The sequence below is a fragment of the Pristiophorus japonicus genome, chromosome 1 (assembly GCF_044704955.1).
Source record: "Pristiophorus japonicus isolate sPriJap1 chromosome 1, sPriJap1.hap1, whole genome shotgun sequence".
NCBI classification, from domain to species: domain Eukaryota; kingdom Metazoa; phylum Chordata; class Chondrichthyes; family Pristiophoridae; genus Pristiophorus; species Pristiophorus japonicus.
This window is the reverse complement of record NC_091977.1, coordinates 405,264,938-405,289,811: the sequence shown is the minus strand read 5'-3', so window position 1 is coordinate 405,289,811 and position 24,874 is coordinate 405,264,938. Positions and strand designations below refer to the sequence as shown.

Sequence of the window (24,874 nt, the reverse complement as noted above, 5' to 3'; positions counted from 1 at the left end):
GTCAACACAGATTTATGGAAGGGAATCATGTTTGACAAATCTGTTAGAGCTTTTTGAGGTTGTAGCTAGCAGAATAGATACGAGGGAATCAGTGGATGTGATGTATTTGGATTTTCAGAAAGCCACAAATTTGACAAGGTGCCATACAAGAGGTTATTAAAAAAAATTAGGTCTCATAGGAGTGGGGGTAATATACAAGCACGGATTGAGGATTGGTTAATGGACAGAAAACAGAGAGTAGGAATAAACGGGTAATTTTCGGGTTGGCAGGCTGTAACTAGTGGGATACTGCAAGGATCAGTGTTTGGGATCCAGCTATTCACAATCTATAACAACGATTTGGATGAGGGGACCAAATGTAATATATCCAAGTTTGGTGATGATACAAAGCTAGGTGGGAATGTAAGTTGTGAGGAGGATGTAAAGAGGCTTCAAGGGGATAAGTGAGTGGACAAGAACATGGCAAATGGAATAGAATGTGGAGAAATGTGAAGTTATCCACTTTGGTAGGAAAAATAGAAAAGCAGAGTACCTTTATTTTTTAAATGGTGAGAGATTGGGAAATGTGGGTGTTCAGAGGGACCCGAGTATCTTTGTACACAAATCACTGAAAGTTAACATCTAGGTACAGCAAGCAATTAAGAAAGCAAATGGTATGTTGGCTTTCATTACAAGAGGATTTGAATATGAGTAAAAGGGATCGATATTGCCCCTTCCAATAAAGACTCTGACTGCCGGAAAGCAGCGGCCACGGGGTGGCACAGAATGGTCATTGACTCTCCGTGGATGGGACGGCATTTAGTAAATTGCCCTTCCTCAGGAGCGGAGCGGTGTCCGGGATCGCTCCACCTGTTTTCCAGTGCACGTGCATGCGCCGACCCCTTACCATCTGGCGGGGACCCCCTCATGAAATTGCCCTACCGAAATTGCTCCTTACCTGAAATTACCCCACCAGCGCGGCCCCGCCACAGGCCCATGCTCCCGACAACTTTTGCTGTCGGTGCACTCTGTGTGAAATGACAATACTCTGCTGACGCCACCATGTTATTTTCTTTTGTCAGCCGACTGCTAGGTCGAGCCGACATTTATGCCCCAGGGTTCGGCCAGGCCACCAACAGGTCACTGGCCCAGCCAAAACCCTGCCTGGTGGTCCAGTGGACCTAACGAAAATGAATGCAGAGTTTGCAGCCGCTCTCCCCTTTAACTGAAGGGAAGAGAAGTTGTGAAGCGTCATCACGATGACATTATCAGCAAGAAGCTGATGACTGACAGCGGCGGACACTCTGTCCCGCCCCCATTCCCGCCCCACTAATGACGGGCACTCCGCTCTGCTCCCACTTCTGCCCCCAAGATGATCCACTTCTGCCCCGCTCCAAAAAAATCCCTGAGAAGCTGAATTTAGCCGGATATGCTGCCTCAATAGCAGTCGGTGCACCAGAGGGCAATTTCTATCTCAAGACGTCTTACTGCAATTATAAACGGCCCTGGTGAGACAGCACCTAGAATATTGTGTACAGCTTTGGTCTCCTTACTTAAGGAAGAATACACTTGCCATAAATGGAATGCAACGAAGCTTTACCAGACTGATTCCTGGAATGGGGGGCCTATATTCTCTAGAATTTAGAAGAAAGAGAGGATTTCTAATTGAAACATACAAAATTCTTACAGGGCTTGATAGGGTAGATGCAGGGAGGATGTTTCCTCTGGCTGGGGACTCTAGAACCAGGTGTCACAGGGGCCAAAATTGCCATCTGCCACGTTTGAGGCCGATAATTTGAAATAAGTGATGAATCAATGGGGCAACGAATCGATCAAAATTGCCCTTTTAAAAAAAAATGATCGGGGCAGTGTTTGGGGCGGCTGAGGGGTGGAAGTGCGCGGAAGCAGGGCGGAAAGCGGGCGGTGTTATCAGTATCACGCTAAGTACATCAGTTCGACACGGATGTGCCACGTCGGGCTGACGCGTAGCACTGTCCCTCCCCTTTACTTAAAACGGAGGGCCGCTGCGAACCCATGGCCTCCATTGCCGGGCCGACTGCAGAATCGGGCAACAATTAAAATAAAATGGCGGCTGGGGTGGTGTGCCCTCCCCTTTAAGGGCAGATGCATCGCCCAGCCACTGGCAGATTCGTGTCAGGAAAAGCTGTCAGGGGCAGCGACCAGCAGTGACTCTGCTCCCGTGGGGCAATTTCCCTTGCGGGGCACAAAGGGGGTCACCGCCGGGCGGTAAGGGCCCAACGGGACGGGAACATGGGGCACGGGACTCGTTTCCGCCACCCCCGGCACGGGGACAAGTTTGGATAGGTCGGAATATCCATCTGCTCCTGGTTGAAAAGGCCTTACCGCCCCATTACAGGCGGTGATGGACCTTAAAGAGCAGGGAAATTTCAGCCCTACAATCTTAGAATAAGGGGTCGGCCATCTAGGACTGAGATGAGGAGAAATTTCTTCACTCAGAGGGTGGTGCATCTTTGGAATTCTCTACCCCAGAGGTCTATGGAGGCTCAGTCATTGAGTATATTCAAGACAGAGATTGAAAAAATGTTGTATATTAAGGGAATAAAGGGATACGGGGACAGTACAGGAAAGTGGAGTTGAGGTCGAAGATCAGCCATGATCTTATTGAATGGCGGAGCAAGCTCAAGGGGCAGAATGGCCTACTCCTGTTCCTATTTCTTATGTTCTCATTTGTCTCATGTCAAGTCAAAGGAGGAGAAATTCAGTATTGGCACGTTTGGAGCGTTAATTTTTAAAAGTTTGAAAAATTAGTGGCAGGCAACTTTGCTGTTTGCGCTCCAAGAAGAAATAGGAGTGCTAAATCGAACGCACCACTTCCTTCTTGCAGCGTTAACTGCAGCAGGTGGGGCGAACACCTCAGCAGCACTGTCCACTGGGCCTTGAAGAGATGCTACGTTCAAAGGGCCCTTCACTCCCTTAAAGAGAAGGGTCATCTCTGCCGGCTCTGCAATACAAAAGGCACCTTGCTGGACCACCAAGGAAGTGGCGATCCCACGCGATCAGCCCGACGATCATGCAGAGCGCTGGGCTGAACGATCCCGGGCAGGAACCTGCGAATAAAACGGCAATAAGAAAGGTAAGGTTTTTTTTTACCTACTTCGGCCACCTCACCTTTAATCATTGCTCCCATAGCAGCCGGCAGCCTGATCCATGCCTACTGCATCTGACGGTGCTTTTGCCCGGTGCTACTGCAGGGGCAAGAAGTCAATTTCGGGTCCAGGCTGCTATCAGGGCTGTGTGCACGCCGATGATGTCACGATCTCCGGCCGCAGGAGATCAGGACGCAATGCTGTAACGCCGCCGCTAAACTCCCACCCAATGTGGCGGGAGTTGATGTCAGTGCCGCGCCCGGTCGCAAATGCTTCCACGGGGGGTGCTAAGGCACCCAGTTTCTCCCCCAAAGTGTCAGCGTGTCTGTTCCTATTAGGTTTTAAGGGAGCTGGAGAGAATTTTTTGTCTGCGAAGAAAAGATCGAATGAGAAAAAGCATATTAAATTCCTTGCTTCCACAGACTATGTACAATCTGAGGCATATGAAAGCATGGGCCTTACACTAAACATCCGTAAGACATAGGTCCTCCACCAACCTGACCCCGCCATACAGCCTTGGACAACGTGGACCACTTTCCATACCTCACAAGCCTACTATCAGCAAGGGCCGACATCGACGACAGGGTCCAACACCGCCTCCAGTGCGCCAGTGCAGCCTTTGGTTGCCTGAGGAAGAGAGTGTTCCAAGATCAGGCCTCAAATCTGGCACCAAGCTTATGGTCTACAGGGCTGTAGTAATACCCGCCTTCCTGTATGGCTCAGAGATGTGGACCATGTACAGCAGACACCTCAAGGCGCTGGAGAAATACCACCAACGATGTCTCCGCAAGATCCTGAAAATCCCCTGGGAGGATAGACGTACCAATGTCAGGCCAACATCCCCAGCATCAAAGCATTGACCACACTCGACCAGCTCCATTGGGCGGGCCACATTGTCCACATGCCCGACACGAGACTTCCAAAGCAAGCGCTCTGTTTGTAACTCCTACACGGCAGGTGATCCCCAGGTGGGCCGAGGAAACGTTTCAAAGGCACCCTCAAAGCCTCCTTGATAAAGTACAACAACCCCATCGGTACCTGGGAATCCCTGGCCAAAGACTGCCCTAAGTGGAAGAAGAACATCTGGGAGTGCGCTGAGCACCTCGAGTCTCGTCATTGAGAGCATGCAGAAAACAAGCGCAGGCAGCGGAAGGAGCATGCGACAAACCAGACTCCACACCCACCCTTTCCTTCAACGACTGTCTGTCCCACCTGTGACAGAGACGGTAATTCCCGTAATGGACTGTACAGTCACCTGAGAACTCACTTTTGAAGAGGAAACAAGTCTTCCTCGATTTCGAGGGACTGCCTATGCATTTAGAGATAGGATTAGGGTTAGGACAGTCTACCCATTCATGGGCTTATTTCATCTCTTAGGGAATGTTCTGCAAAATTATTCCTTGAATTCCCTAAATAAATGAGCAAACCTCCTTGATATGTCTGTTCACTTACCCCACCAGCACACAAATCTGGCTTGTTGCTTTCCATACACAACAAAGGTAGTTTTAACCCCCAAATATGGGTGGGTTGGGGTATGAAGGAGATGTTAAAATGTAAAAAATCTCAAAACCAACCCGAACCCGCCTCTACCTGTGTTTAATGTAGGCGAGACAAGGGGTGGGCAACCAACCCGCTCCCAGGAGGCGGGGTGGCTCTTTAAATATTCTAATGAGGCTGAGAGCCTCACATTGAACATGTTGTACAGGTTTAACCCTGGCCGGCCAGGTTTCCCCGACAGCTCAAGGGAGGTGAGGACAGCCTTGGTGAAAAGGTAAATGCCCTTACAGCTCTGCTCGTGGGCTGGGAGGAGCTAGTGTGCCTCCCCGGAGCCCTCTAAGCTTACCTCCTACCCTGAGATCGGACCTCCCCCCGCACCCCCCCCACCCCTCCCGGCCACCTCAACAGACCCCACCCCCATCCAAAGTTGCATACTGTGGCGACAAAATTCCACAGCATGCAGGGAAACCTGCCAGATTTCCTGTCTGAAACTCTGCTCCCCCGCTTGCATCATCACAGGAACCATGCTGTTCTATGGAGTATTTGATCATCCCTCTACAACCTTCAGGCTCATTCCTAACCAACGATTTATCCAGCTTTATTTGCAGGATTTATTCAACACAATTTTAACTGGGATGTCAGAATAAGATTTTACCTTGGTCCTGCCTTCAGTATTGTATGACAGAATGAACTGGAAACATTCAAAATATGTAATCAGTGCATCAAGAAACTCTCGTCCTGTAAAATAGAGATTTACCTCACGTGGGGTATCGTAACTGTGAAAATATTTTCCATTTTTTTGCAGTGATAGAATATTCAAGCTGTTATGCTTCATTGATACAATACACAGAATACAACAAACATAGTGAACGTGAATACAAAAGGACATCACACAGTAAAAGAATTGAATGATAAGTCAATTATTTTTACATTTGTGATGAAGTACCACTCTACGGAGTGTAACACAGTGAATATTTTCATATTTCCTATCACCAAACTGAAGTCACCTCTATTTATTATATCAATATGGAGAAATACCAGTTAAAATGAAAATCGTATTTCCACTGGTACTGCTTCACCAATGATAAAATGACAAAATTGAACAGTTTCCTATGATTCTCTTCAATAAAATGAATTGGAAAAAAGGCTCTTTAAAGTTCAAAATTTACTGCAAAACATGTTTTATCGATAGAATATAAGAACATAAGTAATAGGAGCAGGAGTAGGCCATTTGGCCCCTCGAGCCTGCTCTGCCATTCAGTAAGATCATGGCTGATTTGATCCTGTCCTCAACTCCACTATCCCGCCCACTCCCCATAACCCTTGACTTCCTTATCGTTCAAAAATCTGTCTCTCTCCACCTTAAATATATTCAATGACCCAGCCTCCATAGCTCTCTGGGATAGAGAATTCCAAAGATTCACGACCCTCTGAGAGGGTCCTTTTTAAATGGGTGACCTCTTATTCTGAAACTATGCCCCCTAATTCTAGATTCCCCCACGAGGGGAAACATCCTCTCTGCATGTACCCTGTCAAGCCCCCTCAGAATCTTATATGTTACAATAAGATCACCTCTCAGTCTTCTAAACTCCGATGACTATAGGCCCAAGCTGCTCAACCTTTCTTCATATAACAACCGCTTCATCTCAGGACCAACCTGGTGAACCTTCTCTGAACAGCCTCCAGTGCAAATATATCCTTCTTTAAAAAGGAGACCAAAACTGTACACAGTACTCCAGGTGTGGTCTTACCACTGCCCTGTACAGTTGTAGCAGGACTTCCCTACTGTTATACTCCATCCCCCTTTCAATAAAGGCTAACATTCCATTTGCCTTCCTAATTACTTGCTGTACCTGTATGCTAACTTTTTGTGTTTCATGTACAAGAACCCCCAAATCCCTCCGTATCGCAGCATTTTGTAATCTCTCCCCGTATAAAAAATTATTTGCTTTTTTATTTTTTCTAACAAAGTGGATAACTTCACATTTTCCCACATTATACTCCATCTGCCAAATTTTTGCCCACTCACTTAGCCTATCTATATCTCTTTGTAGATTCTTTGCGTCCTCCTCACAATTTGCTTTCCCACCTATCTTTGTATCATCAGCAAATTTAGCTACATTACACTCGGTCCCTTCATCCAAGTCATTAATATAAATTGTAAATAGTTGAGGCCCCAGCACTGATCCATGTGGCACCCCACAAGTTATAGTTTGCCAACCTGAAAATGACCCATTTATCCCAATTCTCTGTTTTATGTTAGTTATTCAAATCTTATTCCATGCTAATATATTACCCCCAACCCCGTGAGCTCTTATTTTGTGCAGTAACCTTTTATGTGGCACCTTATCAAATGCTTTCTGGAAATCCAAATACACGACATCTACTGGTTCCCCTTTATCCATTCTGTTCATTACATCCTCAAAGAACTCCAGCAAATTTGTCAAACATGATTTCCTTTTCATAAAACCATGCTGACTCTGCTTGACGGCATTATGATTTTCTAAATGTCCTGCTACTACTTCCTTATCAGAAGGTTATAACGGATTCAGCAGTTTAATGGTTTTTGCGGACCCCGAACTGAAGCATCAGTGAGCAGTTTATTGGTGAGTAGGTGCCACTTGATGGCATTATTGATTACTTCCTCCATCGCTTTGCTGATGGTAAGGAGGAGAATGATAGGGTGATATTTGGCCAGGGTAGATTCATCCTGTTTTTTGTAGATAGGATATATTGGAGCAATTTACCTCATTTGCAAACAAATGCCAGTATCTTAGCTGCCTTGGAATAGCTTGGTTAGGGATTGCCTAGGTCTGGCATATTTCAACACTATAGCCCGGATGCTATCAAGACCCAGAGGGCCCGAACTTGGTCAATGCCAAGTCCCGCCCAAAGGGCCGCCGAGGGACCGGGCAGTACTTTGCCAGAACGATTCCTCTAAAAGAGGTGGCAGTATCACCCGGCAACCAAATAACGGCTTACGCCATCAATCTGGGCGGCAGTGGGCGGGAACTCCCAATCTCGGCGGCAAATGCGATCCTTGCCAAAGTGCCGCCAAGGATTGAGTTGGTCCCAGGGATGGGGGAAACACTTAACAATAAAATTCTTCACAAAAAAATACACCGGAACACCTTCAGTGGACCCTGTACAGGTAAAACGCTGAAAAAAAAATTAAAATGTGTTCAGTAACCTTTTATTGCAAGTCTTCTTACTTACTGTTGGGGTTAGACCTGCTTCCACACAGCGATCCTTCCCCTTGCTGCCTGCAACTCCCGCCCGCACCAATATGGCAGCTCGGCAGGCAGGAGGTCACTTAAGCGGCTGTCAGCGGGCGGTTCCCAGCGGTACTCCCCTTCCGCCGGCAGCAGACCAAGAGGAATCTGTCACCGAGGGGAGACCGCTGAAAAGATTTGGCGGCAGCAGGCGGCAGTGGGCAGTGAGCCCACCAATTTCGGCCCCAGAGCCTTTACTATGTCTAATATTCTCAGGTGCTTCTTAATATCATGTGGAGTGAACTAAATTGGCTGGACAACGGCATCTATGATAGTGAGAATCCCAGGAGGTGGACAAGTAGGATCATCCACTCGGCACTTTTGGCTGAACACACTTTGCAAGTACGTCAGCCTTTTCCCATAGACTCACGTACTGGGCTCCACGATGGTTGAGGATAGAGATATTCATGAATGCTCACGTTTCCATTCATGGCCTGGTTCTCCACCACCATTTTGATTTGGATGTAATAGGGCTACAGAGCTTTGCTCTGATCTGTTGGTCATGGGACTGCTTAGCTCTGTTTGTAGCATGGGGCTTTTGGTGTTTTGCATGCAAGTAACTCTGTGTTGTAATTTCACTGGATTAGTCGCTCATTCTAAGTTATGCCTATTGCTGCTGATGGCACACTCTTCTGTACTCTAGATTGCATCAAGGTTCCACTCTAGTCCAATGTAAATGGACGAGTAACAGATGTGCTGGGTCATGAAATTACAGATTGTGGTGGTGCATAATTCTGCTACTGTTGATGGCCCGCAGTGCTACACAGATGCTTAGATTTGGTCAGCTCGATCTGTCACTACTTCTAATGGGTCCATCCTGCCATTGGTGACTGGGTGACTCAAGTAATATTATAGAGAACTCTGGGATATTGGTTGATAGATGTGACTCTATGAGTACAACTATGTCAGACTGTTGCTCGATTAGTCTCTGGGACAGCTTTCCCAGCTTTGTAAGAGGGCTTTGCAGCGTTGATTGCGTTAGAATTGCCGGAGTCTTGTCTTGATTTGATGCCTGGGTTATTGCCGATAGGTCTGTCCAATAATTCTCTATAGAAATTGTTTACAACTGAGTGATTTGCTGCAGAGGGCAATAAGAGTCGACCAGATATTGAGTGACATGTAGGTCAGACCAAGTAGAGGTGGGGCAGGTTCCCTTCCCTGGAGGACATTAGTGAATCAGTTGGGGTTTATGATAATTTAACAGTCTCCATGCTAATTTTTCTGGTGCTAGTTATCGAATTTAGTTTCCCAACTTCCCATGGTGGGATATGAACTTATTGGCCTTGATTTAACTGCCCCACCACCCCCACCCTTCCCCGCCCCCCCCCCCAACACCTACCCCCTCCCAGGAGCTCACGGTACACAAATTGGTTGCAGCATTTCCTACATTACAACAGTGACTACACTCCAAAAAGTACTTAATTTGCTGTAAAGCACTTTGGGATGTTCGGTGGTCATGATAGGTGCTATATAAATGCAAGGCTTTTTTTCTTTTTTTCGTCCACCCCGAGCCTCAATCACCAGCTTCTCCAGAGCCCTACAGATATCAAACCTTGGCCCAGCCCTCCCGCTCGCAGCCTGTTGCTGATGCTCCCTTCCCAGTGCTGGGATCCATCCCTCAGGGTTCTCTGTTGCAGTTTCCTGCCAGTCATGTTCCCTCCTGATTTCCGGGCAGGAACACTAGCTAATGAGGACCTGCTGTTAAGATTGGCAGATCCTCCACATTCCCAGCCTTGCCAGTGTTCCCCATGTGACCGTGCTTCCTTGTACCCTCCCCGTAAATATCGAGGCCATAATCTCTATTATTGCTAATCAGGAGCACTAGGCTACTGCGCCTTGATTTCTGTCTGCAGCTGCTATGATTGAGTGAGTTATGATCAGCTTCAGGACAGGAAATAAATGTTGTAGAAAAATGTCAGAAATCCTTGAAAAGGCTGGAACATAACAGGAGAGTTCAGCTGTTGTGTAGGTTTGATTTTGAGGTTTTTTGAAATTTGACATGGATAGGCCACATCAAAGAATACAAATGCACGTTCATGGATACACATACAGCCTTTTAGCCCATTAACACACTGACCACTGAAATAATTTAGTTTCTCTGACCTTGACTGTACAATTAAAGTAAACAGGAAAAATGCATCAAAAGCAGCACTTATCGATGAGTGCTGACTGGAGCTTAGGGAATTTGCAATAGCAGGTTATCAGCAGAGCACTGAGGCTTGTTCGAGTTTTCTTCTGCTCTCTGTTTATCGGCTGTCAATCTCCTAGCTCTCCCACTGCTCAATTGGTAGAAATGTCACACTAATGGAAGGTGAATGCTTAATTTCTATAATCTGCCCAGACACCAGTTCGATTTTTTAATTAATCGAATGAAATGATCAAAGATACTCTTTTTACCAGTTTGCACATCAGTTTATTGTATATGGATTTAAAACCAGATATTTGTGCATTTCAAATATAATAAAAGTAGTTCTTTAAAAAAATATAAAGTTCCCAAGACTCAGTTCACACTAAATTTTAATCACAAAATACATATGTTCTGGAAAAATTGATGCATAATTCGCAGAACAAATATTTATACAGGTTATTTGTATTGAAATATTCCATTTATGAAAGGCATAATTTCCCATTGCTTTCTCTGAGAGTTAGTTGTTATACAGCACATACATAATTCATTGATAATTATTTCCATTTTAGTGATAGCTCAGAGTTTAACTTTATGTTTTCTCTGCTTCATTTAAACCATTGTTTCTTCCAGCTCTGAGAACTCTGTGTTGCACCATTCCCTGACTCAGGGCAGGCTGGTGACAAGCTCCTAGGCCTCTGCCTATGCCCAACTGTGACCATCTGTTAAGAGATGTGCATGAGTAGATCTAGGGTGATTCGATCTCCAGTTTTTCCTCCTTTACTATAGATCATATCTTCTGGTGGCACAGCCAAGTTCATAAGAATATAAGAACATAAAAACATAAGAAATAGAAACAGGAGTAGGCCACCCGGCCCCAACATCCTTTTGCAGATTTTTTGTGTCCTCCTCACAATTTGCTTTCCGACCCATCTTTGTATCATCAGCAAACTTGGTTGCATTACACTCAGTCTCTTCATCCAAGTCATTAATATAGATTGTAAATAGTTGAGGATCCAGCACCGATCCCTGTGCTACCCCACTAATCACTGTTTGCCAACCGGAAAATGATCCATTTAACCTGACTCTCTGTTTTCTGTTAGTTAGCCAATCCTCTATCTGTGCTAATATATTACTCCCAATCCCGTGAACTTTTATCTTGTGCAGTAACTTTTTATGTGGTACTTTATCGAATGCCTTCTGGAAATCCAAATACACCACATCCACTGGTTCCCCCTTATCCACTCTGCTTGTTATATCCTCAAAGAACTCCAGCAAATTTGTCAAACATGATTTCCCTTTCATAAAACCATGCTGACTCTGTTTGATTGAATTATGCTTTTCCAAAAGTCCCCCTATTGCTTTCATAATAATGGACTCCAGCATTTTCCCAACGACAGATGTTAGACTAACTGGTCTATAGTTTCCTGCTTTTTGTCTGCCTCCTTTTTTAAATAGGGACATTACATTTGCGGTTTTCCAATCTGTTGGGACTGCCCCAGAATCCAGGGAATTTTGGTAGATTACAACCAATGCATCCACTATCTTTGCAGCCACTTCTTTTAAGACCTTAGGTTGTAAGCCATCAGGTCCAGGGGTCTTGTCCACCTTTAGTCCCATTATTTTACTGAGTACTATTTCATTAGTGATTGTGATTGTATTAAGTTCCTCCCTCCCTATAGCCCCTTAATTATCTACTATTGGGATGTTTTTAGTGTCTCCTACCATGAAGATGATACAAACTATTTGTTCAACGTCTCTACCATTTACCTGTTCTCCATTATTAATTGCCCAGTCTCATCCTCTAGGGGACCAACATTTACTTTAGCCACTCTTTTCCTTTTTATGCACCTGTGGAAACACTTACTATCTGTTTTTATATTTCATGCTAGTTTACTTTCATAATCTATCTTCCCTCTCTTTGGGCTCAAGTTTCGGACCCCCGCTAGAATGGCGCACATCGGAGAGGCCCGCCTAATTTGTAGAACTGAAAAAGCGGCAAATACTTACCTCGCGATTCTCTGATATCTGTAGGGCTGTTTCCAGCTCGGCGCGGCGCAGCAAGAGCTGCTGGGGGCGGAGCTATAGGCCTGTGCCAAAAACAGTGCCGGCAGCTGCGCGCGTGCGCAGTGGAGGCTGCGCGCATGCGCAGTAGCTCCTGGCCCTCCCAGCGCGTCCTGTCTCTGGGCGATGACCCTATCCCTGGTCGAAGAGTCGTCGCCCCTATCCTGGGCCGAGTGGCCTGACAGTACTTACCTCTTCCGCGGCGGCCCGCCCGCCCGGCATCTCGCTGGGGGCAGCCCCGCCCAAAATCCTCGGAGTCGGCAGCAGGGCCCGCCCGACGTCCTGAGCAGCGGTCTGTCGTCTGCTGGGGGCGGGCCCCGCCCGAAGCTCTCGGCGGCGGCGGGCCCCGCTCGAGATGCTGGTCAGCAGCGGGGCCCGCAGACTGGCATCTCCTGGGGGGGCCCCGTCCCAGCACGCTGTTGGAGGGCTTCCAGTGCTGCAGTAGGTGAGTAGAAACTTAATTTTTTATTTATTGATTGATTTTTTTTTTTTTTAATTTTGTTTGATTTTTTATTATTATTTTTTTTTTCATTGATTTATTGGTTGATTTATTGATTTATTTATCATTTATTATTGATGATGGCTCTTTAGTTGTAAAAGTGAAGTGTTTAATGCTTGTAAACTTCCCTTCACTCCCCCATCTCTCGTTCCCTACGCCTAATTTATAAAGTGCAGGCAAGGTTTTTCTGAGCTTACAAAAATCTACACTTACGAAATTCTAAGTTAGTTTGCAGTAAGTTTTCACTGCCTAAACTTGCAAAATAGGCATAAGTGGCTGGTAACACCTCCTTTTGAAAAAAAACTGTTCTAAAACAAAACTATTCTAACTCACTAGAATTCGAGCAAACTAAATGCCGAGAATTGCAATTTCTAAGATACTCCATTCTAAACTAGTTGCTCCAAAAAAAAGGAGCAACTCAGACTGAAACTTGAGTCCTTTATCATTTTTTTTTGTCGTTCTTTGCTGGCTTTAAAACGTTTCCCAATTCTCTGGTTTCCCACTAGTCTTGGCCACATTGTATACCCTTGTTTTCATAGAAACATAGAAACATAGAAAATAGGTGCAGGAGTAGGTCATTCGACCCTTTCAGCCTGCACCACCATTCAATATGATCATGGCTGATCGTGCAACTTCAATACCCTATTCCTGCTTTCTCTCCATAATCTCTTGATCCCTTTAGCCGTAAGGGCTACATCTAACTCCCTTTTGAATATATCTAACGAACTGGCCTCAACAACTTTCTGTGGTAGAGAATTCCACAGGTTCCCAATTCTCTGAGTAAAGAAGTTTCTCCTCATCTCATTCCGAAATGGCTTACCCCTTATCCTTAAACTGCGACCCCTGGTTCTGGACTTTGCCAACATCAGAAACATTCTTCCTGCATCTAACCTGTCCAATCCGGTCAGAATTTTATGTTTCTATGAGATCCCCTCTCATTCTTCTAAATTCCAATGAATATAAGCCTAGTCGATCCAGTCTTTCTTCATACATCAGTCCTGCCAATCCGGGAATCAGTCTGGTGAACATTTGCTGCACTCCATCAATAGCAAGAATGTCCTTCCTCAGATTAGGAGACCAAAACTGTACACAATATTCAAGGTGTGGCCTCTCCAAGGCCCTGTACAGCTGTAGTAAGACCTCCCTGCTCATACTCAAATCCTCTCGCTATGAAGGCCAACATACCATTTGCCTTCTTCACTGCCTGCTGTACCTGCATGCCAACTTTCAATGACTGATGTACCATGACACCCAGGTCTCGTTGCACCACCCCTTTTGCTAACCTGTCACCATTCACATAATATTCTGCCTTCCTGTTTTTGCTACCAAAGTGGATAACCTCACATTTATCTACATTACACTGCATCTGCCATGCATTTGCCCACTCACCTAACCTGTCCAAGTCACCCTGCAGCCTTTTAGCGTCCTCCTCACAGCTCACACTGCCACCCAGCTTAGTGTCATCTGCAAACTTGGAGATATTACATTCAATTCCTTTGTCTAAATAATTAATGTATATTGTAAATAGCTGGGGTCCCATCACTGAACCTTGCGGTACCCCACTAGTCACTGCCTGCCATTCTGAAGAGGATTTGTTTATTCCTACTCTTTGCTTCCTGTCTGCCAACCAGTTCTCGATCCACGTCAATACATTACCCCCAATACTATGTGCTTTAATTTTGCACACCAATCTCTTGTGTGGGACCTTGTCAAAAGCCTTTAGAAAGTCCAAATACACCACAGCCACTGGTTCTCCCTTGTACACTCTACTAGTTACATCCTCAAAAAATTCTAGAAGATTTGTCAAGCATGATTTCCCTTTCATAAATCCATGCTGACTTGGACTGATCCTGTCACTGCTTTCCAAATGCGCTGCTATTACATCATTAATAATTGATTGTAACATGTTCCCCACTACTGATGTCAGGCTAACTGGTCTATAATTCCCTGTTTTCTCTCTCCCTCCTTTTTTAAAAAGTGGTGTTACATTAGCTACCCTCCAGTCCATTGGAACTGATCCAGAGTCAATAGAATGTTGGAAAATGTCCACTAATGCATCCACTATTTCTAGGGCTACTTCCTTAAGTACTCTGGGATGCAGACTATCAGGCCCTGGGGATGTATTGGCCTTCAATCCCATCAATTTCCTTAACACAATTTCCTGACTAATAAGGATTTTCTTCATTTCCTCCTTCTCGCTAGACCCTCGGTCCTCTAATATTTCCGGAAGGTTATTTGTGTCTTCCTTCATGAAGACAGAACCAAAGTATTTGTTCATTGGTCTGCCATTTCTTTGTTCCCCATTATAAATTCACCTGATTCTGACTGCTTTTGCAGTCAGTTTTTATGTTCCCTGCAAGCTTTCTCTCATACTTTATTTTCCCCCTCCTAATTAAACCCTTTGTCTCCTCTGCTGAATTCTAAATTTCTCCCAGTCCTCAAGTTTGCTGCTTTTTCTGGCCAATTTATATGCCTCTTCCTTGGATTTAACACTATCCCTAGTTTCCCTTGTTGGACACGGTTGAGCCACTGTCCCTGTTTTATTTTTACGCCAGACAGGAATGTACAATTGTTGAAGTTCGTCTATGTGATCTTTAAATGTCTGCCATTGCCTATCCACTTTCAACCCTTTAAGTATCATTCACCAGTCTATTCTAGCCAAGTCATGTCTCATACCATTACCTTTCCCCAAGTTCAGGACCCCAGTCTCTGAATTAACTGTGTCACTCTCCATCTTAATAAAGAATTCTACCATATTATGGTCACTCTTCCCCAAGGGGCCTCACACAACAAGATTGCTAATTAATCCTCTCTCATTATACAACACCCAGTCTAGGATGGCCAGCTCTCTCGTTGGTTTCTCGATATATTGGTCTAGAAAACCATCCCTTATGCACTCCAGGAAATCCTCCTCCACTGTATTGCTACCAGTTTGGTTAGCCCAATCTATATGTAGATTAAACAGTGGAAATGTGAAGATAAATGCATATTTTGGATTTTGTCTAGTTACCTTTGGGGAATAGAGATTTTAATGCACAAATTTCCTTCTGTTGTTGCGGAGTCCATGATAGGATACATTGCATGTGGAAGGAGTAGACATGATGGGCAAATGAGCATTTTTTTCTGGCTACTGTTTTATTTTCTTATGTAGAACCCAATAACCAGATGTTTTCATCCAGTGAGGAATGAGGCAGACAAACTTGACTGATGTTGGGCAAGCAGTGTCCGAAGAGGGTTCGCTGTTGGCCACCATTGTCTCTTAGGAAGCTAATCTTTTTACTGGCTGACTGGGATTAATTTCAATTTAGCACAGTCCTCATTTAGCCAAGTAAATGTAGAAATATATGAAACATAATTCCACTTGATCTAAAGCAAGGTATGCATTCCATCTTGGCATTGCCTATCTTGCAGTATGTTTTGTTATATGTACACCCTTGTAAACAAAGTTGTGGAAAATCGCAACACACTTATCAAGATGGTATAGTGTTTCTTTTTGTTAAAATAAACATATTTCCAGTTGAATGTGCAGTTTGTTAGCATAATGTTATACAGTTGTTGTTGGGGTTTCAATTTGCAGTTGAATGTTAAAGAGTCTTGAATACCTAAAGGGGCTGAAATTGCCACTTCCGACAAGGCCTCTGACCGCGGGAAAGCAGCGACCACAGGGTGGCGCAGAATGGCCGCCGACTCTCAATGGAGCGGCCGCCATTTTGTAAATTGCCCTTCCTCAGGAGCGGAGCAGTGTCCACTTCGCCCATTTTCCTGCCGCAGCGTGCACGCGTGACCCCTTACAGTCTGGTGGAGTCACCCTTGTGAAATTGCCCCTTATCCGAAATTGCCCTGCAGGAGCGGCCCCAGGAGCGGCCGGTGTCCCCGACAGCTTTTTCTGTCGGTGCACTTTTGGTGAAATTGCAGCATGGCTGCTCTTAATGGGGAGAGCGCACTGTCGCAGCCGCCATGTTTTTTTTTTTTGTCGGCCGACTGCCAGGTCAGTCCGACAAATTTGCCCCCGGGTTCGACCAGGCCACCAACAGTCAGCCTGGCACCCGCTCTTCAGTGTCAGGCTGCTGGCTCAGCCGAAACCCTCCCTGGTAGCCCAGTGGACCTAACTGAAATGAATGCAGAGTTAATTGAAGGGGAGGGATGTTGTGACGTACCAGCGTCCCGCTATTGATGGGTACTCCGCTCTACCTTCCGCCCCCATGATGATCCACTTGCGCCCTGTTGCAAAAAAAACCTAGAGGAGCTGAATTTCGCCAGAGAGACCGCCGCATTCATTGCAGCGACCAGAACACTTCAAAAACAGTACATGCGCCCTACTGTCATGAGTTTCCATCATGTGTTTGGCTTTTCAAGGTCTCCTTATAAATTCAGATCATTTTTGCTTCATATTGCCTATTACTTTAAAAAAAAATTATTTTGTAGTGCAAAGTGGTACAATGCATATTTATACTTGTCATCTTAGTCATGCCATCAGAAAGAACATTAGAGAAAAGGCAGCTTCTTTTCTAGAAGGAGGTAGGTAATATTAGGGATCAGTTAACAGCAGGCTGCTTTTATGCAGTTCCCATTACTTGGTTCGTGAGTAGCACAGGTACAGGCTGGTCATTGAACATGCATGGCTCAATGACCAAAGAAATGCAATTTTAAGGGATAAATCTAAGGTAAATTTTATTAGGCTTGCTTACTTAGAAAGACCTTAAGATTTGACACAGCAAATGTTACATTTTTAGGCATGTAAACCAAAATGTGAAATCCAGTTTTCCTCAATTCAACTACATTCTGTATTTATCAGTGCAGTGCTGCTAATTGGTCTCATTTAAATAAATTGAGCATACTCACATTAGAAGTAAAACTGGAAAATAAAGATGTTCCAGAATATACAATGCATGCTGTCCTGGACATGCCTTCAGTATTACCTTATTGAAGTACATAAGAAGCAAAGCTTTGAAAAATAGCTATCTAATAATATAAAGCTGTGTTTATTTGTACTAACTGAAAGGCAGCCGTTTCTCTGACTGGCTCTCCATTTTCACATTACCTATGGCTGATTGGTCCCCTTGGAGGATCAGCCACATGCTGAAGTCTGACTGACTTTCCAATTTGTAATTTGGTCCATTTTGACTTCAGAAGCCACAGAGGATATATCTCCCCAAAAGCCACCAAGTTCCAGCCAAAGTCCCTTACCCCAGCGTAAGTACATCCCTCCCTCAGCCAAAGTCCATTACCCCAGCGCAAGACCTTACCCGCCCCACTCCCCCCCCCCATAGATGGAGCATTGTGTGCAGATTGTTAACAGGTTTATTGGGTATGAAGTGAATAGTGACAGTGCCATGACTTCTGGATTTCATCCACCCCAACAACGTCCCTTGTAACACATGCACCGAGCTTGCACACACCAGGGATTGGAAGAACATGATCTGTCTTTTCTGAGTTCCCTCTCTCCCCTCCAATCCCCCCCCCTCACCTGTGTCTCTCCCCCACCCCCATCCAGGTTCTCTCTCTCTCTCTCTCTCTCTACCCCGCCCCCCCCCCTTCCAGGCTCTCTCTCTACCCTCGAAGCTCTCTCTCTCTCTCTCTCTCTCTCTCTATACCCCCCAAGCTCGTTCTCTCTATCCCTCCCCCCCCCCCCAGCTCTCTCACTGCCCCCACCAAGCTCTCTCTCTGCCCCCCAGCTCTCTCTGCCCACCCAAGCTCTCTCTCTGCCCCCCAGCTCTCTCTGCCCCCCCAAAGCTCTATCTCTGCCCCCAAGCTCTCTCTGCCCCCCCAAGCTCTCTCTCTGCCCCCCCAAGCTCTCTCTCTGCCCCCCCCGCTCTCTCTGCCCCCCCAAGCTCCAGCCTCTCCCCAAGCTCTGTCTCTGCCCCCCCGCTCTCTCTGCCCCCCCAAGCTCTCTGCCTCTCCCCAAGCTCTGTCTCTGCCCCCCAGCTCTCTCTGGGCTGGATTTTCGGCTCAGTTGCGCCTCAGTTTGCACCCCAGAGGGGTGGTAATTTTTTTTTTTTTTTTTTTTTAATTCGTAGCCAATCGTTCCAATTCTTTGTCAAATCACAAACGCCAGAGGTCACCTTGCACATGCCAAGGATCACTCTGCGCCAATGCTCTTAGCCAAAAGGCCTAGAGCCACTGCACCGTTCCTGGAAGTACTGCAATACCAGGTTCGTGCCATGGAGGTGGATGGGTCAGGTCCCCCACACACCTCCGTGGAGGTGGATGGGTCAAACCTCCCCACCCACCTCCTGTTTCCAAAAATGCAAGCATATACCTTCCTGACCAGGGAGAAACCACCCGGAGGTCATGGTGGCTGGTCAGAAACGGTACTACACTTGATCTTAGCCAAAAGGCCGACCCAGAGGGGTGGTAATTTTTTTTTTATTTTTTTATTTTTTTATTTTTTTTTTTATTTTATTTTTTTTTTTTTTATAAATTCGTAGCCAATCGTTTCCAATTCTTTGTCAAGTCACAAACGCCAGAGGTCACCCTGCACCAGTCAAGGATCACTCTGAGCCAATGCTCTTAGCCAAAAGGCCTAGAGCCACTGCACCGTTCCTGGAAGTACTGCAATACCAGGTTCGTGCCATGGAGGTGGATGGGTCAGGTCCCCCACACACCTCCATGGAGGTGGATGGGTCAAGCCATCCCACCCACCTCCTGTTTACAAAAATGTAAGCATATACCTTCCTGACCAGGGAGAAACCACCCGGAAGTCATGGTGGCTGGTCAGGTTAGTTATGCAGATCTTAGCCAAAAGGCCGAGAAGGTGGGAGCCAGAATGCTGCCATCCTGAGGAAGGACAGAATCTTCCATTTCCTGGGAACCACTCACACTCAGATGGAGCTGGGCCTGAGCATTCGAAGCACGATGTGTCACCACAACTTGCTGGCTTGCTTCGGCACCGTCATTTTCCCGTTGGACAGTGGGGAAGACAGAGAGGATGGCAGCAGTCGGCGACCGCATGACATAAAGCTGAAGCGTGGCTTGTGCCTGCGATGCCATCGCTACTGCAACATGATCAATGGCATGCGCCACACACTCTGGCATGCCACTGTCACTGTTGGAGGCCACCTGCCCATGTGAGTGGGCACGGATGGCCTTGCTGGAGTCCTGAGTTACAGGGACAATGCGTGAGGTGGCCTTCGCAAAACTCACAGCAAGTTTGTCGATGCTCTGGGGGATCCTATCCAATGCACCCATGAGCTCGCGGTGCATCTGTGTGTTCTCCCTGGACATTGCCACCAAGTCCAGGTCCACGTCTGCCTGTTCTTCAGCAGGACTACTGTGCCGACTCACCCTCCAGGGAGCTAGCCTCCAAGCTTCCCTTCCTGCTGGCCGTTGCTGTAGGCCACTGAGGCCAGGAGCAAATTGATTTTTCTGGAGTATCTTAAAAAATCCCCATTCTGCACATTTAATTTGCGTCAGTGTGAGTTAGTTAGGATTTTTTTTAGTTTAGGTCATCAAAGCCCGAGAAATTGATGTCGTCCCCAGATGTACAGTTGGTAGCCGGGGTGAGTGCTGGGCTGTCTGATTCAGGGGGAAGACTTTCATCCCCTCTCTCATCGTCTCCCTCATAGCCAGATGTGGATGGCTCCCGAGAAGGGTTTTGTGCTGGCAGCTGGTCATCTGCAAGCAGAAAGCAACAGACATGTGGTTATCAGCAGGGGAGGGGACAGGGTGATTGGAAGAAGGTGTCATTGGACATGTACATATTAGGGGTCAATCAATTCACATCAGCCGCATATTCCATTTACATACCCTCACTACCTGAAGGGGCATCGGCCTCAACCCCGGCTACTGTCTGAACTGGGATGCCCATGAGGGCCGACATTCATTACTCAACATCAGTTAGACCCAACAGTTCCGGCTGCCCCCTTCCTGGACGTCACTGTTTGCGTCTGTTGTGCGAGAGCTTGGCCTGCAATAAGAACAATAAGAAGGGTTGAGTAAGGGTCCACCTGCTACTGTGCCACATATGCCTTCCATAGTTCAATAGCTGACACTGTGTGGATGTGCAACTGTATTCACTTCAATCTGAGTGGTTGTTGACTGAGGTTTGGCAAAGATTGGGAGGAGGTGAGAGACAGGTAGCATTGTGGCTATGGGTAATGTTTATGAAACGCATATCAGCAGTGGGAGTAGAATGCATGGAGGCTTGACAATGATCCTGAATGCAGAGGCAATTGCTGGAGAAGTGAGCCTTCAGCTTTCTGCTGCATTTTGCAACCCACATCATGGCAAGCAACACATTGAGAAGGGGAAGTTCCGTCAAATAATTCACATTGTGTGTTCCATTGATTTTGGAAAGATGACAGGCCTACATAAATGTGAGGGGTGCTCACTCTGACGACTCCCGTGAGGTTGTTGAACTTCTTGCAGCATTGTGTGCCAGTCCTGGCCACCGCTGACACCTCGTGTGCAATTTCACGCCAGATCTGTTTGAAAATCCTGGGCAAGGGCCTCCTTCCCCCAACCAGATGGAATACAGACCACCTCCTTTCAAAGGCCTGCACTAAGGCCTCAGCAGCCTCTGAGGAGAATCGTTTGGCACGCTGCCTGCTCTCGTGCTGTGCCATCTCCACCGAAGTCTCAGAGGTGTGCCGAGTCATTTGCGCATGCACGCAGGAAACCGTCGTGCCATGAAATACCGACTGCGCCCGGGAAATAAGCACAAAATGGCACCCTTTTTTAATGCCACGATTTTCGGCTCAAGTGCACAAAGTTCGTGTGTCACGCCTGATTTACCGCCCCCGATCATTGAACCTCATTTTTTGCCAAAATTTCCAGACGAGAACGTAAACTTTTTCCTGGCGGTATCAGGACTGCCCCACCGCCATTACCGCCCAGAAATCAGTAAAGCCCAAAATCCAGTTCAAACATTTTAAATAAATAAGAAAAATACTTCACATATTTAAAATTAATTGAAATTGAATTTAATCAAATGTTTTAGACTAAAATTTATTTTTAAAATACATTTTTAAATATGTTTTAATAGGGGTAAATATAAACTTACCTTAATGGACAGGGTTTTTAATATAAAAATTATTGACAACATTTTATTTTTCTAGCCTTTAAAACTCTTATGCAGGTAAAAGCAGGCCTTACACCTATATTTCTGCCCCTCAAAGGCCCTTCTCCTGGGGATGCGTGCAATCTATCAAAAGACAGATTTGACAGATCGCAAGTTCCGGGTTTGGGTGCATGCGCAGTGCACACCGAAACCTGGAACTTGCAGGGCATCTAAGGGCACATGCGCACATCGTACACACCCGGAGAGGCCATGATTTCAAACCCATGGTATCCAGACTGTGGAAGCCTTATTAGAACATAACATAAGAACATAAGAATTAGGAGCAGGTATAGGCCATTCGGCCCATCGAGCCTGTTCTGCCATTCAGTAAGATCATGGCTGATCTTCTACCTCAATACTTTCCTGCACTGACCCATATCGTTGATTCCCTTAATATCCAAAAATCTATCGCTCTCTGTCTTCAATATACTCGAAGAATGTGCCTCCACAGCCCTTTGGGGTAAAGAATTCCAAAGATTCACCAAACTCGAAGTGAAGAAGTTTTTCCTCGTCTCAGTCCTAAGTGGCCAACCCCTTATTCTGAGACTGTGACCCCTGGTTCTAGACTTCCCAGCCAGGGGAAACATCCTCCCTGCATCTACCCTGTCAAGCCCTGTAAGAATTTTGTATGATTCAATGAGATCACCTCTCATTCTTCTAAACTCTAGAGAATATAGGCCTAGTCTACTCAATCTCTCCTCATAGGACAGTCCCCCCATCCCAGGAATCAGTCTGGTGAATCTTCATTGCACTCCCTCTATGGCAAGTATATCCTTCCTTAGGTAAGGAGACCAAAACTGTACACAATACTCCAGGTGCAGTCTCACTAAGGCCCTATATAATTGCAGTAAGATGTCTTTACTCTTATACTCAAGTCCTCTTATAATAAAAGCCAACATACCATTTGCTTTCTTATTTGCTTCCTGTACCTGCATGTTAAATTTCAGTGATTTGTTTACAAGGACACCCAGGTCCCTCTGAACAGCAATATTTTCGAATCTCTCACCATTTAAAAAGTACTCTGCTTTTCTATTTTTCCTACCAAATGGAAACTTCACATTTCTCCACATTCTATTCCATTTGTCATGTCCTTGCTCATTCACTTAGCCTATCTATATCCCCTTGAAGCCTCTTTGCATCCTCCTCACAACTTACATTCCCATCTAGTTTTGTGTCATCAGCAAACTTGGATATATTACATTTGGTCCCCTCATCCAAATCATTGATATAGATTGTAAATAGCTGAGGCCCAAGCACCGATCCTTGCGCCATCCCACTAGATACAGCTTGCCAACCCGAAAATGACCTGTTTATTCCTACTCTCTGTTTTCTGTATTTTCTACCAGTTATAACCTCAAAAAACTCTAATAGATTTGTCAAACGCTATTTCCCGTTCATAAATCGTGTTGACTCTGCCCAATCCTATTATTATTTTCTAAGTGTCCTTATAAGTACCATGTCCTTAATAATAGATTCTAGCATTTTGCCTACTACTGATGTCAGGCTAACTGGTCTTTAGTTCCCCGTTTTCTTTCTCCCTCCTTTCTTAAATAGCGGGGTTACGTTAGCTACCTTCCAATCTGCGGGAACCGTTCTAGAATGTATTGAATTTTGGTAGATGACAACCAATGTATCCAGTATGTCTTTCAAAACCTTATGATGTAGGCCATCAGGTCCAGGGGATTTATCAGCTATCAGTCACATTAATTCCTCTAGTACTATTTTTTTACTAATACTAATTTCGTTCAGTTCCTCATTCTCGCTAGATCCTTGGTTCTCCACTATTTCCAGGAGGTTTCTTGTGACTTCTTCCGTGAACTCAGACACAAAATATTTGCTTAATTTCTCTGCCATTTCCTTATCCACATTATAATTTCTCCTGTCTCAGCCTGTAAGGGACCCACATTTACTTTTGCTAATCTTTTTCTTTTTACATACCTCTAGAAGCTTTTACCATCTATTTTTATGTCTCTCACTAGTTTACTCTCTCATGTTCTATTTTCCCTTTCTTTATCAATTTCTTGGTCCTCCTTTGATCAATTCTAAAATCTTACCAATCCTCAGGCTTACTGCTCTTTTTGGTAACATTATAAGCCTCTTCCTTTGATTTAATACTATCTTTAACTTTTCTTGTTCGCCACATTTGAACCACTTTTCCTGTGGGGTTTTTGTGTTTTAAAGGAATGTATGTTTGTTGTAAATTATGAATTAATTCTTTAAATGCTAGCCATTGCTTGTCTACCATCATACTGGGCCTCCTCCAATGGCGATCAGGCCCCCTCCAGTGGCGATCGGGCCCCCTCCAGTGGCGATCAGGCCCCCTCTAGTGGCGATCGGGCCCTCTCCAGCGGCGATCAGGTCCCCTCCAGTGGCGATCAGGCCCCCTCCAGTGGCGATCGGGCCCCCTCCAGTGGCGATCAGGCCCCCTCCAGTGGCGATCAGGCCCCCTCCAGTGGCGATCGGGCCCCTTCCAGCGGCGATCAGGCCCCCTCCAGCAACGACAGGGCCCGTTCTAGCGACGGCAGATGGGCGTCTCCTCCACGACGGTGTTTTGGCAATTCCTCCACGATGGCGTTTGGGCCTCCTCCCCTTCGGCGACGGCTGGACCACTCATTCCCCACCGGTGACGTCTGAATGGCGACCTGGTTTCCTCCTCTTCTACAATGGCGGTTGGCCTCTCCTCCTCCTTCAGCGACGACTGGATGTCTCCTTCCCCACTGGTGCCCTGGCCTCTTCTCCTCCTCCAGCACGTGATGAGCATCATGGCCGTGACCACCCTGATCTTCCACTCTGAACTCCAGTGGACCACTGACCCTCCCAATGCCTGACCCCAACCAAGCTTCGGACCACCTACCATCAAGGGCACTACTCAGCACCGAGCTTGCGGCCAACATCTCGCCGTAGGCAACTAGGCTCATACAGCAGTGCTTGGTCTCCCGTTATCTTGGACCCCCTTGCCACTGGACCAAGACCGTGCTCAAGCTAAGCCCGTGTGGTAGCCGGTGTGCAACGGCCACCCCACATTAAAAGAACTCACGCACAGGCACCTTCCACTCCTTTAACATGAAGTTCAGGGCCTGGAATGTCTGGACACCTCCACCAGTGACAGGCCGGAATGCCGCACCGCCATAGTTGTCCGGGAACGTCGACATCGCCGCCCTAAGCGAGACCCAGTGGGCAGGGGAAGGCCAGCTCATGGAACCAGGTGGAGGTTACACATTCTTCTGGAAAGGGAAACCAGAGGAAGAACAC

At 46.2% G+C, this 24,874-nt stretch overlaps 1 protein-coding gene and 2 pseudogenes across 4 annotated transcripts in view; 1 reads left to right on the top strand and 2 right to left on the bottom strand.

The window, feature by feature from the left end:
- LOC139275003 (sodium/potassium-transporting ATPase subunit beta-1-interacting protein 3) overlaps positions 1–24,874 on the top strand; it is a 792,762-nt gene that overhangs the window by 469,843 nt on the left and 298,045 nt on the right. The window lies entirely within an intron of this gene.
- Positions 18,680–18,918, bottom strand: LOC139278961 (U2 spliceosomal RNA; annotated as a pseudogene).
- LOC139279832 (U2 spliceosomal RNA) lies at positions 19,092–19,322 on the bottom strand (annotated as a pseudogene).